Genomic DNA, 12,652 nt, shown 5'->3' on the forward strand with positions numbered 1-12,652 from the left:
GTACTCGCAATTTGCATTGCTAGTCGCATGAGTACACAAATCTTACAACCCACATTTTCAAATATTGTAGAGAAAAAAAAATAATAAAAAAATTAAATGAAAGTCGTATACTGGTTGTAATAAAAATACAAAAACGAAAGAACAACAAAATTATCCATATTTATATATTCCGAGAACAAGTTATGGAGTTTTATTGTATCACGTGACTACCGCGTTGACATGTGCTCTCTGCTTGATAAATCAGACTGGCCAGATTGCTGGTTTTTAAAAAAATTATCTGACTTTTATTTAATACAATTGAATTTCTGTACAACAACCTTATAAAGGAGTTTATTGTTGATATCACGAGACTATTTGACTTCCGATGTCATTTGAGATTTGTGAAGTCATGTGACTAGTAATGCAAATGGCGAGTACTGGGTCAGGCTTCATCTACGCCGTAGTTTCGTCTTGTCTTTCAGCGGATTAACGACATAATGATTATGTTACTTGCCATTTCTGAGAAAATAAATCATTTTCCTATCGATTTCATTCAGGTATGAGTCGATGTAGCATGTTTTTTGTATATGCAGTTGCAATAACCACACCCCCTAACATAAATGTTCAAATATGAAAATTGGGGTGGGAATATTCGGAGGAAACACCGGTTAGAAAACTGACTGCTATTCGTTTTAAGTCAAATTTGTAGTCCAGCTTGTTAAATATCAGCAGAAATGAGAAATTGTCATCCCTTGTATTATATATTAAAAAACGGTACGAGCCCCTGTATCAATACAGGTTTGGACACTGGTTTAATGAATTACAAGAAGAAAAGTTGATTTTACAGAAAATTCATCGCTCCAGTGGCCTAGTGGTTAGAGCATCCGCCTCTGATGCGGGAGGTCGTGGGTTCGATCCCTGATCGAGTCATACCAAAGACTTACAAAAATGGTACTAACAGCTGCCTCGCTTGACGCTCAGCATTAAGAGGTTAGTGTTAGGACTGGTCGGTCTGGTGTCAGGATAATGTGGCTGGGTGGGACATCGTGTTACATGTCTGCAGCATGATGCCCCAGTGCTAGACATCACTATAAACTGTCACACTGCAGACATCGTAGCGATATGACTGAATTTTTTTTAAAACTACGTTAAAAATCCAAATGATATCACATCACTTGCATTTGTCCCTTTCATAAAAATGCATCTAAAATTTTTTTGTTATAAAGCTTGCTTGAAAGAAAACTAGAGAGCAACCAAATGCCGGACTTTCTACTTTGCTTTGAGATTGTCCTAATATTTATATATATCAGTTACCAGTTTTATTCCTGTAAGCTTGTTTAGATATGAAAATTGTTAATGTTATTTGTTGATCGAAATAAAGATGTTTCAGCTATCAAAAGTCTATACCTAATAATATGGAACTTAAGTGAACCCAGCAGTTCTAAATCATTTTTGAGAATGATGTTTGAAATGCAGATTGTTTATCAAGTTGTCACTGTTTATAATCATTGGATTTTTCCAATCAGATATTTTTGCAGTTTGATGGAAAAAGACCCCACAATTTAACTAATCTGTTTTTTATTCAGAAGCAAATCTCTTTTCGATTGGTCCCTGCAGCTGGAGTATTATGTCCTTTTCTTTTTTTTTTTAAATTTAATAAAATGTAAGGAAAGGTGGAAAAATGAAAATAAGTTCTGATAAAATATATTTTTTGATAGATTTTGATTTTTTATTTTTAAAAAAGAATGCCTTTTGAGTTTGTATTACCTGTGGGTTGATCTTAAGGTGCACACTTAATGGAAATTTAATATTTCTGTTAAATATTCACATTGAGAAGCAAGAATTAAATAATGTAGATAAAGTCTGAAGTTACTGAATTATGCCCATAAATGTTTGATGAATTGATTAATACAAGTCATGCCTAGCAAAGATTGTTTGACACTTGAATATCACAGTGGTACATACCACCACCCTTAGTTTCCTTCCATGTTATTATCTATAACAACACATAAGCCACCACCTTCCACTCCACCACCTATCCCTCCTCTGATAGTTCTATGCCCACTGTTTTACCTGTCCAGAGGTGCCTTGTTTCGCTGTCATTGCATAGTTTGTTACATATCATTGGATTGGCATTGATCTGTACATTCATGGGTGTGTCACATTTTCAGGAGGTCACCGGTTTGGACCCTGGCCAAGTCATACCAAAGATTTATAAAAATGGTACTAGCAGTGCATCACTTGGTTTTCAGTATTAAGAGGTTAGTTTAGGACTCTTCGGCCTGGTGTAAGGATAATGTGACTGGTGGGACATGATGCTACATACCTGTGGCATGATACCCAAGTGTTAGACATAACTATAAACTGCCCCACTGCTTTATTTAAAATCCCAATCACAAACACGTTCATGAGTTTTCAACAATACTCATTTTTGTGAGGTTATGCAAAAGCACTCTTTTTTAAAGGTTATTTAAAAAGCTTTCCTTTTAGTGAGACTTTTCTTTTTATGAGTAAACATCTTGTTTATGCCTGATTACTTTTGTTTTTAAATATATGATGGATTCTGCTATATCTACACTTTTGAAATTTTATATTGAATGCATATCCGGCAGTACTATCTTATCATACACAAAGGTGTTTGATACCATGGACAGACCATGCGTGAGTGATTTTTTAACATCCAGATATTTGTTTCTCTCACCCTTCATTTCGTTTGCACAAATGCAGTCATTAAGCAGGATGTTGAATTAAATCCTAAATAGTCCTCAAAGTTCTGTCACAAGTACCCCAAAAAGAGTATTCAAAATGAGTTTAAGTGGTGTTCCAAATGAAGTCCAATCAAATGTGCTTATGTACCAGTTTTATTTTGTGGAATAGTTTTGCTGTGCTAACAGTCTTGATGTATCACAATCATATAAGCCAGAATGTCTTTAAATGAATTCACAATAAAATCAAACACTACTTCTTAATCCAAAGTTTATGAGTAATTTGTAATTCCAATGGAAAATTGAAATAAATGAATCATCTCAACTAAGCACTGTTTAATGACACCACTAAGACTAATGTTTAAGCTAGGAATAAACAATTCATAGGCAATTATTCCTTTTCTAATAAACAGGCACATGATTTGAACCAGAACGAGGATCAAATAATCATTTTATTATATTCTTCTTATCAACAAGGTCGGGACATTTAGCAGCTAACCAGTCAGAAATTAGGTCATCTGATTTTCCAAGTAGTGAATCCTACCAAATTCGTCAGTGCGATTTCTTTTACAAGTCAAAAGGCCACAATAACATGTTTACCAAAGGAAATTTCCTCATACCAAAGTATAAATTTCATTATCTTGAAGCTATGTCATGTGTTTCAAATTTATCATACATAATATAGATATACATAACAATATGTAAAACTATATTAGTATACCTCTTACCCTATGGTCATTAACCATTTTACATAAAGACGTCTGGAACAGTTATAGGATTGCTATGCAATAATTGGGTAACCACGACCTAATTTATTAAGAAATGTTTTTGTTTTTTTCTAATAAATATAAGGTATGAACTTTTTGTATTTACGTTAACGCGGATAGCTGTTACATTTTAGTGAATATTTGTTGATTATATGGAGTAGGTAATGGGAAGATATTTCTAAAACTGAGTAAATAGCCAATTTACAGGAGCATACATCATAATGTACTGTTTTCACTAGCTCTTATGATACCATGGATTAGTTTCGTAAAGCGGAACCTTTCTAATATTCTAACATGAGGACATTCTCGTTATATTCCAAAGTAAAAGTTTTTCGTATTTAGGTATTTGGGTTGTGCAAAAAAACCATGCAAGAGTTTCGTTGTGTGAGGTCATTAGTCATTAGAGGAAATGGGGGAAACATGCATCTCATGTCAGACTCGCACGGGAATTGTTTGATATGCTGGATATTGTGGCATCCTTGCGAGTTACATTATTTTTCATTCTGTTTCTTATTAAAGTTTCGATGTATATAAGTAAATAATTCATCAAAAAGTTTAATGTACGTTAATCAACCAGTTGTGGATACTTAAAGAATAGCCTATATTCTGCGAATAGGTAATTTCGAATAGTGGAGATTAGCTGTCTCTTGAGATGCTTTTAAGTATAAAAAAGATTATACTGATACGAGTAGATGTATGCATCCTTTTACTGACTGTTAATTACCAATCAATCGATATAATCGCGCGTAAAATCTTTTCGTATTCCCATCCAAGTTTTGTAACTCGTAATATCTTCATACGCTGGTCAATAAGAAACATTTTTAGGCGAATTATCGCTCTGAATTTCTGTTGAAAGGCTACTAAATCTAATTTGGCACGTTATTTATTTTCATTACGTTCCCCAGTGTAAGACAAATTATATTTATTGGAAGAAAGAACAAATTGATTCTCAAAGCATTGCGTACTACTTATATCACAATATATAACATGAAAATCTGTCATGTCTTTTTATCCTTTCTGACAAAGGCATAGAATGAGAGAGAAAATGGGTAAAAAGGCAAGAGTACTCAACTTCAGAGAAGAAAGACCACCGCCCCCAAGACCGCGCCCCAAATATAGAACGCGTTTCTGGTTATTGAAAAGAAACTAAGTAGTGAATTCTACTGACCATCCTATGTCAAAGATTAATTTTTACATTCTTGACTCCCAATCAAACCATTTCTGTCTCATTAATTCCTATGTAGGAATCACGTATTTAGACCCAAACTCAAGAGGATTAAATCTTCTGTGAAGTCTTTTATCCTAAGATGCAAAACGTTCTCAATTTGAATAATTGCTCACACAGCTCAGAACGTATTTGATTCGATCGAGTTCTATCGGTGCGATATACAACGTGTGTGGTGACCGAATACAATCTTGTGGAGTAGATAAAAGAACATCGGTTACACACACACACACACACACACATATATATATATATATATATATATATATATATATATATATATATATATATATATATATATATATATATATATATATATATATATATGTGTGTGTGTGTGTGTGTGTGTGTGTGTGTGTGTGTGTGTCTGTTTGAATTTTTTTTATATTCCATTACATGTTATTGTATTGTAACATTATTTGCTGGACTTGAACTTCTCCAAAATTGAGTTCAATTCTGTTTGACCTGGGTTTTTTTTTTTTTCATATAATTCGTTATTTAAAGAATATCGCTTTCCTGAAGAATTCTTGATAACTTTTCCATAGATATTCATGATAAGTTATTATTTTATCTGTCCAAACTAAGTAGAGAGACGGCAATCGAATGATGTATTATGTCACACTAAAAGGCAGTCTAAATGGGAAAATGAACTAAATCTGATATCTATAGTAATAATGTTACTACCCCTTTTTTTAAAATATAATTTCCGGTACATTCAACAGTTGTTACGTTCAATCAGACTTTCCTCTGTTAACTGTAAATGTGACATAATATCAGACGAAGTGTACTATAAAGACAACGAACTTTCAGAATTGTCTCGAAAGAAATAGCAGTAGCAATTTGTTTGGATTACAACAAAAAGTATGAATAGTTGTTAGCATTGCTTGAACCAATTATATTACGGTATTTTGAATTTTTCTTCTGTCCTTAAAGTTGTTCGAACAGAATAAATAATGACTAGAGACAGCAGTATACATTAAAATCGGTTATTTTTATTTCCATGCGACGTTTGGAGATGATATAATGGAATTATATGTTTTGCAGGCTTTTGATTTCTATAAAAGTTATTAAAATTAATTAAAGCTTAAAATCAGTATATATATATATATATATATATATATATATATATATATATATATATATATATATATATATATATATATATATATATATATATACAATAAATGAAGATATTTTATTTTATAAAATTTTATAGAATAAAATTAAATTAAATTACAAATAGTAATAAGGTAATCGTAGAGTGACAAACTTTGTAGCTGTGTTATTTATGTTTCTGTTTATAGCTTTGTTATGTTATAGTGATCATTTGAGGAATCGGTTTTGAGGTTAATAGTCTTAAACCGAATAATTTTCTAAAGTAGCAGATTTCTTAACATCAAAGAATTCTTAGGATATTCTCACCTACAAAGGTAAATTCTGTGTTTTAGGTGTTTCTGTCATCTTTGATTTTATGCATCATGGAATATTGATATAAGGCATTGATATGTGTGCTGACAACTCGTAGGAACGTGAAGCATAAAACCAAACACAAATAAACAAATAACAACACGCAAGGGTGAAATTAAAATCGTGTGAATGTATGGTCATTAGTTGATCAGAACATACTCTGAGGTATTAGCCTATATCAGAGCTCCTTAATTTACATCTGTTTTGGAAATAGTGTAATCAATGGCGTATGCAAAACGCGCGCACTGTGTTCTACATAGTTTATTTTTGCTTGGTCCTGAGGGCGAACTTATGCTAGTTGCTGTTAGATCCCTGGCGTGTTACAATAGGTTTGGTTAGTCTATAAATTGCTCATCTTAAACATTCTAATGGTATGGGAGTTCATTGTAGAGAACTTTATACCGTACATTAAGAACTATTTTCTCAAATCAATGAAATTTGTTTTGGGAACTGCGAAAGAAGATGTAAGATACCAACTGTTATCACCATAGCAACATTATCTGTAGTTATTTATATTAAAAAATGCAGACATCCACCTTTGATGGCCCCGTTTCTGCAATATAATTTGAAAGAAAGGAAGAAAAATTATTGCAAACTAATATATGATTACACCATCCATTTGAAAAGAAACTATATCCATGAAAATTGCAATTCGGAAATAGGTAAGTGCAGTTAATGCAAATGCTTTAACATAGAAGACAGAAACAAACAATGCAAACAATAAACATAAAAGAAGGCACTGACCTAGTAAAATTTTTATGCCACCTGTTTAGGCTCGAATAAACAGTAACACAAGAAAGAATGAAAACAACAAACTTTGAAAAATATTTTTTTTTTATTTCCCTAGAAAAATTCAGTAAAAATGAAAAAATATGAACTTACAGTTTTGGAGAATCAAATCCAAAAATAATCCAAGAATAACATTTTTGAAGTCCTAATAACAAAATCTTATAATGTTTTCAAGTTCGAGTCCCGACGAAGAATCCAACATGGAAGACGTTGACGTATGATGAAATATGTAGTGTTGAGGTCTACAGTTCCTTGTAGAAACAAGAATTATCACTCCGGTTTTAGAAAGCTGAATAAATGTTTATAAGGACTGTCTTTGATTAAGAATCTCACATGAGCACATGTATTTTCCAGGAAAAAAGAATTAATCCTTTATAAATCTAAGTAATTTGAAAAAACTCCAAACATTACAACATACACATTCTAGCGTAAGAAAAAGCCCAGCTGCAACTGAGAATAATTATCCAAAACAGAGGTTATATCGTCTTCTAAAACGTAAACAGGGGGTCACGTGATCATGTTCTGGAAGCTCATAGAAATTAGGTAATTGTTAAAGATCACGTCCACCCAGCATGGCCCTGACGAAAGTCAATTATTTTACTCTAAGAAATAAAAAATAAAATTGTTTACATCTTAAACACATAATCCAATCATGACCTCGACAACAAGCAATCATTCTAAAATAAAAATAGAACTTGTTTACGTGGTTGCTACAAATTTTGAATCAAGGTCAGGATTTAGATCAACACCTATTGTTTATAAAAACGAACAGTCAAGGTCAAACTATTTTCTGAAAAAAAGTATCATCTCTAGTGAATAAATTTACATTACAATAGCATGTAATAAAAATAAAATTTAAACTGACAAATAATTAAATTCAAATAAATGTATATATATATTACACACAGTGTACATAAAATAATACATTGTTATACACGGGAAAGTGAGTATGCTATTAAATTATCCTTTCCCTTGATTTCAAGATTATATTCCTGTAACAACAAATTCCACCGTTGTAGCCTTTGATTTTTATTTTTCATCTTGACGATGAAAGTAAGGTGGTTGTGGTCACTAAATACAACTAAATTAAAATTCAAACTGTTGTAATGCCAATATCAAAGCCAAACATTCCTTCTCGACTGTTGAATAATTTCTTTGGTTCTTATTTAATTTCTTAGAAAAATAGCACACTGGATGATCAATACTATTTTCATCTTCTTGAATCAAAACTGATCCAACCCCAACAGCACTTGCATCAACAGACAGTTTAAAAGATTGGCTGAACTTTGGAGCTGTAAGAACTGGGGCGCTTTGAAGTATGACTTTCAACATGTCAAAAGCAACCTGACAATTTTCAGTCCAAAGGAACTTGTTTTTCTTACTCAATAAATTTGTCAGGGTTTCAGCAATTATAGAAAAATTGGAACAAAATTTTTGATAGTATCCGGCCATCCCCCAAAAATCGCATCAGTTGCTCTTTATTAACAGGCACGGGATATTTCACTGGGCTATATAAAATAATTCTCCAGCAAGTATTGAATTTCTTTTTTCAAGTATTCCTGTTTGAGAGAGTTCATCCTGTACGGATGTTGTTTGACAGGTATAGAATTTACAATTTCAACGTCATGGAAGATTTTGTTGGTTCTTGTAGGAACATCTGGAAATAAGTGCTCATATTCAAATAATAGCTGTTTAATTTTATTTTTTTCTTGCTCTTAAAAATGTGAACGTTTCTGGTCTAGATCTTTCATAATGTCTGAATTCCGAAGATTTGTCACTCCAATATCAGTAAAATCCGATGATATTCCTTCACTTAAATCTTCACTGAGTGGGATAGGTACAACTAAATTCATTGCATATTTAACCTGGCTATCCCTTTCAGTATACTCTTCAAGCATGTTAATGTGACAGAGTTGTTTTTGTTTACGCTACCCAGGAGTATTTATGATGTAATTTAAATCATTTATTTTACTGTCAACTGTGTAGGGACTATAGTACTTAGCCTGAAGAGGATTTCGTGGTATTGGGAAAAGAGCCAGGACTCTTATCACCAGGTTGAAAACTCCTTTTCTTCGAGTGGTTATCATATCTTTACTTCATTTTGGATTGAGTAGAGTGCGGATTTGCTATTACGACCTCACAAGCTTTCGACAACTTATATTTAAAATTAGAAACATATTCAAGAAGATTCTTTTCAGAATCTTCATTAGAAAGAAGTTTCTCTTTCGATAACTTCAATGGTCCACGCACAGTATGTCCCAAAACCTGTATTGGTTACCTGACGCGGTCTTAGATAAGGGACCAACACAATCTACCATAATTCTACTAAATGGTTCATCAAAGGCAGGAATAGGTTGTAGATGAGCCTTGGGAATTTTCTGATTTGGTTTTCGTACGATTTGACAATGTATGACAAGATCTACAGTATTTGCCAACATCACTTTTAATTTTGGCCAATATAAGTGAGTTAAGATCTTGTGGTAAGTTTTATTGATTGCTAAATGACCAGCTAATGGAGTTTCATAAAACAGACTAAGAATTTCCTGTCTGTAAGGTTTCGGAACTACATTTTGATAGTTCACTGACCATTCGTCATCAGCAGGTACCTCGGGAGGTTTCACATATGAATTCCATTTTTAATGAAATAACAGACAAGAACTTCAGTAGCTTCAGTTTCACTAATGGCCTTTTGAAATAAACATGAGATCTCAGGATCTTTTTCATGTTCAACGACAAGTGATTATCGTTTATCACCTTGATTAGAATAAAGAGACTCAGTCTTTAAAAGAGGATCACTGTGATCAATACCTTCTGATTGATCCAAACAAGGAGTGAAAGTGACCTCATCAAAAGCCTGACCAATACACGTGTCAGCTAAAGGAATACTTGCCTTATCTACATCATTCGCAATGCTTTGTTTGCCATAGCTCTATAACTGCACAAGCTGGAAAAAAATCAGGGAATTCTTTTTCCATTGGATCGATTTTATGATCCATATAAGGCTTGTCAGTTACAAGTAGATTACCGCAACCTTGTCTCCAGCTAGGTCGTTGCCTAGCTATAAATGAATGCCTTCAACGGGTAAAACAGAGACTGCTCCAACTGTTACGGTTCCTGAGACTAAGTCTGATGAGAAATTTACACAATGGAGAGTAACACTAACAAAGCCGCACTCTACTCCCTGAATAAGAACACTCTCATTAGAAGATGACCTATCAGAATAAAGCAAAGTACCTGCCAATAAAAGACTATGAGAAGCTCATGTGTCCCTTAAAATTTTAATAGGGATGGGATTGGTCGAATCAACCAAGAGTGATATAGAACCTTTCGATATGAACGGTTCATAATTTTCCATAATCAATTCAGACTGGGGTTTATTAGACCCAACACATGTAGTGCTTTCAAAACATGAGCGTGACCTTTAGGTTTGGCCTTAGAAAAATAGCACACCGGACGATCAACATCATTTTCGTATTGTTTGTAGGTGTAAGAACTGGTGCGCTTTTAGGTATGGCCTTTAACTTATCAAAAGCCTCCTGACATTTTTCAGTAGAAAGAAACGTGTTTTTCTTGCTCAATAAATTTGTCAGGGGTTAAATAATTATATACAAATTGGAACAAAATATCCGACATTATCAAGCCATACCTAAGAATCTCATCAGTTGTTTTGTACTAACAGGCACAGGGAATTTAAAGATAGCCTTGACCTTAGCAGGTATAGGTTTAACTTGTCCATGTCCCACGACATGTCTTAGAAATGTTACACAAGCACGGCAGAACTCAGTTTTGGATAAATTAATTGTCAAACTTGCATCCGTGAGTCCGTCAAAGAATTTCCGAATTATTGCTCAAAGTTCTTTCCAGGTGTCGTTGTAGATGATGACATCATCGATGTAAGCATAACAATTATCTAGACCAAAGGTGATGATATTCATTAGACCTTGAAAAATTCTTGGCGAACCCTTCATCCCAAACGGCATCACTTTATATTGATAAAGTCCATCTGGAGACACGAATGCCGAAATTTCCATTGCTCTTTCCGTTAGTGGAATTTGCCAAAATCCTTTCAGAAGGTCAAATTTGGTGACATACTTGGCATTTCCGATTTTATCAATCCAGTCATCGATTGTTGGTAGTGGAAATGAATCTGTTTTAGTCACGCTGTTCACCTTCCTATAATCAGTGCACATTAGGAGAGTTTTATTTGGTTTCGGAACAAGGATACATAGTGAACTCCAATCACTTTTACTAGGCTCTATGAAATTATTCTCCAGCTAATACTGAATTTCTTTTTTCAAGTAATCCTGTTTAAGAAGGTTCATCCTGTATGGCTGTTATTTCACAGGTATGGAATTTACAATTTCAACGTCATGGAAATTTTGGTTTTTTTTATAGGAACATCTGGAAATAAGTGCTCATATTCAGGATACAATTGTTTAAGTTCATTCCTTTCTTGTTGTTGTAAATGTAAAATTTCTGGTCCAGATTATTCATAAAGTCTGAATTCCGAAGATTTTTCACTTCAAAATCAGTAGAGTCCGATTGTATTCCTTCACTTAAATCCTCAATCAGTGGGACATGTACAACTAAATTAATTGCATCTTTCACCTGGCTATCTCTCTCAATATACTCTTTTAACATATTTATGTGGCAAAGTTGTTCTTGTTTTTGGCTCCCGGGTGTGTTAAGATATAATTTAAATCATTTACTTTCTTGTCAGCTGTGTAAGGTCTATACTACTTGGCCTGGAGAGGATTTTGTGGTATGGGCAAGAGAGCCAGAACTTTATCACCAGGCTGAAAACTCCTTTCCTTTGAGGTTTTATGGTACCTTAATTTAATTTTTGACTAAGTAGAGTGCACATTCGCTCTTGCAACCTCACACGCCTTTGACAACGTATACTTAAAATTGGAAACATAATTGAGAAGATTAATTTCAGTATCTTCATTAGAAAGAAGTTTCTCTTCAAACAACTTCAATGGTCCACACACAGTGTATCCAAAATAAAAAAGGCTCAAAGGGATTGAATCCTAAAGATTCTAGAACTGATACCCTAACACAAGTAAATGAATGCCTTCATCCCAATCTTTACCCGAATCAGAGAAATATGATCGAATCATATTCTTCAAAGTCTGATTGAATCTTTAAATAAAAAACTTTAGCTCTCAGAGTGATATGCAGAAGATTTGAATTGTTGGATGCCTAATTCGTACATAACTTTGCTGGAAAATTCCAGACATAACATTTGACCCTTGATCAGATTGGACCGATTTGGGAAGGCCAAGTTGAGTTATAAATTTTTTTTTTATCAAAACTTTTACAATTGTTTTAGATTTAATATGCTTCAAATGAATTGCCTCTGGGAACCTTGTTGACGCATACATTATGGTCAACAAGTATTGGTTACCTGACTTGGTCCTAGGTAAGGGACCAACACAATCTGCCATTATTCTGCTAAATGGTTCGTCAAAGGCAGGAATAGTTTGCAGATGAGTCTTAAGTATCGTCTGATTGGGTTTTCCTACAATTTGACAAGTGGGACATGATCTTCAATATTTACAAACATCACATTTAAGTTTTGACCAATATAAGTGAGACAAGATCTTGTGATAAGTCTTACTAATCCCTTAATGACCAGTTAAAGGAGTTTCATGGGCCAGGCTAAGTATTTCCTGTCTGGAACTACAATTTGATAGTTCACTAACCATTCGTCACCAGCA

This window comes from Sinohyriopsis cumingii, chromosome 4 (genome assembly GCF_028554795.1).
Source record: "Sinohyriopsis cumingii isolate HCF-2022 chromosome 4, ASM2855479v2, whole genome shotgun sequence".
Lineage (NCBI taxonomy): Eukaryota > Metazoa > Mollusca > Bivalvia > Unionida > Unionidae > Sinohyriopsis > Sinohyriopsis cumingii.